Source organism: Patagioenas fasciata, chromosome 2, assembly GCF_037038585.1.
Source record: "Patagioenas fasciata isolate bPatFas1 chromosome 2, bPatFas1.hap1, whole genome shotgun sequence".
Taxonomy (NCBI): domain Eukaryota; kingdom Metazoa; phylum Chordata; class Aves; order Columbiformes; family Columbidae; genus Patagioenas; species Patagioenas fasciata.
Genome location: NC_092521.1, coordinates 167,746,312 through 167,752,324, shown reverse-complemented (window position 1 = coordinate 167,752,324; position 6,013 = coordinate 167,746,312).

The following is a 6,013-nucleotide window of genomic DNA, read 5'->3' as shown; positions in this document are numbered from 1 at the left end:
GGGTGAGACAAGACAGGAGACTTCCATGTTCTCTATTCACATTCCTTGGTATGAACCTGACTCTGGATGTAGCTTAAAGGATATATCTGAATCCATAAGGAAAATGGGTCAGCGTCTTTCCGGTGGTCCTGAGGCCAACTGGCACAGTGGAGCCTACAACCCTGCAGCTGAGTTCTCTTACTCCTACTTTTAGGTCATGGCAACCTGAAACAGGATATCTTCATGCACTACATACTAGGAACAGTGCTTGGCCTCTGCAAACCCCAAAAGAGGCCCAGGCATTTGCTAGAATGACACCAATTGACACTGGCCAGGAACAAAATAAATTTACTATATGGATGACAGAATTCTTGCACTGAGGGAAGTTTCTTAATATTCTTTAACATTCGTACAGATGTGTAAAAAACCCCTTTGTATTAACAGTTTGAAAAGAGGGAAAAGTTCTTGGTTTATTCTTTTAGAAGTTCCAAGCGCTTCTCTACAGTAAGGATGAGCTTCTTGGGTAGCTGATTTAGTTTGTTTTTTCTTATTTAGCAAAATATGTCACTAAAAACAAATACAGTGCTTCAGGACTCTACAGGAACAACTTCTAGAGCTCACTTGCTGTCAACACAACGATGCCAAGAACCTGCTTCAAAGCGTCTTACATTCTCATGTATTCTGCACCTACCTCAAGGATGATACCATTCTTGAGCAGTGACCGTGGTTGAGGGAGCAGAGTGAAGAGCCAGCTGGGTTGGGTGAAGGATACACATGAAGGGAAGAGCAGTTCCGAAGAAGCCTGGATCAAAGGATCAAGGACTCCTTGGTGACACCCTGGGAAAAGCTGGTCCAGGTAAAGAGGACTCTTACCCTTGTCAGAGAGAGTCTGAAACACAGATGCAAAAAAAGTCGGTACACAGTGTATATGTACCTAAGTACATTTACACTTATATTTTTGAAGATACCTCTTGGTTATCAGTCAGGCTGGTGGTGCGTTGAGTTCTGAGTCACATTTTTTGAGCTCTTAGCTTTGGCAACATGCGGCATCCTAAACTATCCTCTAACAGGTGACAATGAAGATGGCTGGGAACTGATGCAGTAAGAATAAAATATTTATGGCTATAAAGGCAAAACGACTTCTGGGAAGCTGGCGAATGTGAATTATTTTTAGGAAAGAAAGGACAATGAAGTCTTGTCTACACTGTGAGCTTTCCCCAGCGCCCAAACTGGCCCAAAAGCTATCTGAAATCACTGTGTAGGCAAATTTCCAGTTGCCAGAATCAAAATTACAACCCTTTTATTTTTAATTTTATTTCAGAGGGTTTGTCTGCTCCATTTGCCAACAGGACTGCTTCTCTGAGTTGTAATGCATCGTTCCTCACCAACAGCCTCATGAAACGAAGCAGAACTCTTTTTTCCCCCTCTACAGGGATGATGGTCACAGCATGGAGAGGGGAAATGAATTATCTAAGGCCAAACGTGAAGCATGTGACAGAACAGGGTTTTGATCCCAAGATTTGAGCTAACCCTCCAACCATTGTACTACCTTGTTCTAACTGTGCTTCAGATCTTTTAAATTTTGTAAGGACAAATCATTCAAATAAAGAAGGCTATTTTTCTCTATGGATAGAAGACTGGTAGATTTCAAGTCAATTTTTAAAGTGTATTTTTTCCCATTTTCAATGTATTACAAGAACAAGGCCTGGAAATATGTAGTAAGGAGCTCTGAAAACAGAAAGCTATAGGAAATAAATGCATCCCCGAAATTATATTTTTTTTTAAAGTGATCTATATGAGTTTCATGACTTCTAGCCTGAACTGGAAACCTAGCACATCTTGTGTGTGTAAAACCACCACCTTTCCTCTCAAGATATTGTCTAGTTTCTTCTCACAGACCCAGTATTGAATCAGCTCCACTTAAACTCACCATGATTTGTATCTCACCTGTGCTTGAAGTCCTAAAATGAGGGAGGTTTCAATATTTCATTACTCTTGTCATTTGAAGTCTGTTCTACTACCTGCTCTAAATGTCTATTCCTATAGCTAAGTTTGTTTTCACTTGTTCTGTCCACAGTAGACCTGGAAAGGACAATATTTCTTTAATCTATTCAGTGATCTTTAAAGTATTTGAAAACTAAGACCAGGTTTTTCCCTGGCATTCTCTACAGTAAGAGTTTTCTTTCATTTTTCTTTGCAGGCCGTTATTTCTCTTTCTCTGATGCTTCTCATCACCTCTGTCTGGACCACATTAACCTTCACCAACAATTCCAAATGGAGTGTAGGGCATACAGAGGTTCCCAGATATTCACAGTAATTTTTGCTGTGTTTAAGCACTCATTAAAACCTTGCCCATCATTTCCCATATTTTCCATTCTTTTGTAACAAAGGAGTTACATTCAGCCACTCCTTTCCTATTCATAAATGTGTGAATGTTGAAACAGTGTTTGGAAAAGTAAATTTAAGATGAACTAAAGTAAAAGTACCTAATCATATAGGGGTTTAATTCTGTCCAAATTTTCTTTAGTTGCTCTTATCCATTAGCTTGCTGTGCCACTGAAATGTTTCTCTGACAGTCTTCAGATTGAACTGTTGCGTATATGTTCAGTAAGTAGAATTAAATGGACTCTTCTTTCTATTTGTGTCTTTCCAGTACATAACAAAATAAAATATTCAGTTTGAGGAATTTGTCTGAATAGGTTTGGCAGCCTTCTGAGATTTTTCTAGCCAGTGGGACAATCTGATTTGGCAAACTAAGTTGTTGAAAGAATTAAACCCTATTATTGGATCAGATGTGATATGGTTGTTTTGCCAGAACTGTGTTTTGAAGGTCTCATTTCCATTGGTGAGTATTTTTCAAATTATACAGGCTAGGTGGCTTTCCTATATGTACACAGTTTAAAAAGTCCTCAGATCCCCCACAGAATGAACATGCTAGTCTGAAATGAAAACAGAATAATTTTCAAGCATTCTTTTTTTTTTTTTCTCAGAAGTTCTCATTAAATGCCTAAGTCTTTAGATGTCTAAGTCATTAAGCCTAAATCCCATTGTAAATTCAGTTTATTTCATGGGTAAAATCCCAGCAGACAGAAGGTCAGTGCTTACATAAGTTTCATGTCCTTTGTTCTTGCCAGTTCTTGTGCTCAGTTGAGTTTTTCAAGTCTGCAGAGGAGCATGATTGCTGGTTGACAGGCTCAGATCAGATACTTTTGCTTTTCTGTGGACAGAAAATTTCTTCCCCTTGAGGATTTGCCATGAGGAATGTGACCCTCAAATCACTTTCATGCTTGCAAGAGTCCTGATTTGAAAAAAAAAGAAAACGCTGTTTGGGAAAATTAGGACATAAGTCACAGATTATATTGGACAACAAAGTCACATGGAGATCTTTACATGGAGCAAGGGAACAGGGGTTTTTAAAGAAAAGCTGAAGTTCACCTTCTGAAAGCTTGGTCTAGTAACCTAGAGTTGAACCTATTGTGTTTGGTAAATGCAGAAGCTCTTATGCACCAGCTAAAATGCTCAGGTCGGTTGGTTCAGACGTTATTACTCCTCTTTTAAGCCAAGTTTGAACCCTTCAACAAGAGAAAAGACCACCTTTCATTCCAGCGTGGTTCCACTTTGTCCAGCTTTGGGTTCTACTCAGGCCTTGAGCTAATTCTCCATCTTTAATTAATATCTAGGTTTCGTACGTGCCAGAATTATGGAGGAACATATATTAATGAAAAATCTGGTGTTGTTATATATATGTATTTTTGCTAAGCAGCCTGGTTTAACAAGATTAACCTGGAAATGGGACAGGTGGGTATTGACTCCAATATCTTCCACTCACTAGTTATGATTTCTGTCAAATGTACCTCTTCTTCTCTCAGTTATGTAGCCCACACTTCAATTCCTTGGAAACATGTTATAACCCACCCCACTGTTTCATATGTCTAGAAATAAGAAGAATGAAATGTGGTCCACCTTTTCCGTCATTCTGACCATCTCCCAAATACTAGGTATAAAACCAAACCTTCCAAATGCACAGACTCTGCAATGCCAAGGCGATGGACCCAGTTCATCTTGGTGACATGGTAAATATCCCAGTAGAGCAGTTTTTGAGCATCCTTTTCCTGTGTGTGTCTGATCGCCCTCGTGCTTTGCACTGTACCCCTTGGATGTTGGTAAATCAAGCTAACGGCCTCCAACTTACATCTTCACTGAATGCTCTGTAATTACTTGGCTTTGATGCCTCGGAGATTATGTCTGAGGCTGGTACCCAAAAAACTCTACTGAAATCTGTGTGCAGGGATGAGAGACACAGCAGTTTATTCACACTCCATTGTTTCCACCCTTTCACATCAAAGTAAGAAGAGTCCCAACAGCCTTTTCTTTTTCCTCTGTTACAAAGCTAATAAAACTCTGAAAATGCAAATAAAACTTTACAATACAGAAACAGCTCCAGAAATGGCTTAGATGGGCAAATTTTCTAATACCCAAAGCTGGTGTATGACAACTCTGTGGCAATCAAAGAAATTGATGAGTCACAATTTCAGATAACTAGAGGACATGAGACCTCAGGATGTTCTAGTAGGCTTCTTTCCAATTGGACTTGGACAAATTATTCTGCTAAAATAATTTCCCATTTGCCCTCAAAAAAGCGCAAGAGTATATTGTTGTTGAGAAGATACATACTCAGGATTTTTTCTAACGGTTTAGAAAAAAATCTGGATGGCAATTTCAAATTAAATTGGATCCTCTTCTTTATCTCAGGGTTCTGGGGTTTTTTTGGTGGTCTTGTGACACAGTCACTTGTCTCAGGATGCCATCACTGGCCTGTGGGAATCACAAATCAGAAATCACCCATTGTGTTGGTTTCACAGGGCTTTAGACACAGGGCAGCTCTTGCAAACACAACTGAGTGAAAATTGAGATCTGAGCCCAGGGTGTTTATACGAAGGAGGGAAAAGGAGGGCAGGAAAGTATGGCAATTGACTTGTTCTTGGCAGGTAGACCTTTGTAGCATGGACATATCTCCGACAGGTGGTGGGGAACCTTGAGCTAAGGCAGCTGCAGGAATGATATTACAATGGTGTGGATTTGCAAAGGACTGTGCAAAAAGCAAAGGTTTTGTCACAGATTATCAGGGAGCAAGGTACCTATAATAACAAGCACACAAAAGAAGAGACATCCCCCATGTATGTGGGATCTGCCATCATCTACAACTTCCATCAGCAGTTGCTAGGACTGTTAGCATTTGCTGTCTTTGTACCAGCAACTCAACGAGACCAGGAGATGGGCCAAACGTTGTTCTAATACCACCTATGCTGTAAATTTTTTAGCTCAGTCTCTAAGATGGTTTTGGCCCAGGTTGACTTACATTTTCCAAAACAATTCCTGGGTACTGTTCAGGCATTATCATAAGCCAGGAATCCTTCCAGCTGCGCAATTTGGATGCAACCAGACTGTTTCAGGTTTCAGCTGTGTGGATGTACGCCTCGGTGAGGCAGATGGCTGCTGGTCCAGGGCACGGGTGCCGACTCATTTCTTCACCAGCATAGGTGCAACCTCTGAGTGCAATGAGAACAGGACTTGTGCCGGGAGTTGACAAGTATCTATCCTAACTTGAACTGTGCTTCGTTATGGACATAATAGTTGGACTGTGAGAGTCAAGCTGTTGGATGTGCATGTCTATGCTTCTACTATTGCCATATGTCTGGGTCTTTTTTTTTTTCCTGGAAATTTTTTCCTCATATATGTCAGGCTGTTTACTATCTCCTTCCTTGGATCAGTTGACTTCTTTGCCCTTTCCCAGCTGTCTGGCCTAGTGCACACTGTTGTTTTTGAAGACAAAGCTGCAGCTCCACCTCCTCTAGCTCTGAATTTCTAACTTTGCCCTATTATCTAGCTCTGAATTTCCAGGTTTTTTCTTATTACTGTCCAGTTCTGTGGGAGGTTCTTTTGTTACTCTGTTCCTACACGGCTCTGTCTCACCTGCTGTCCCCTCTCCACTATACACACCTTGGGAAGGAGCCAGGATAAGACAACTAGGATA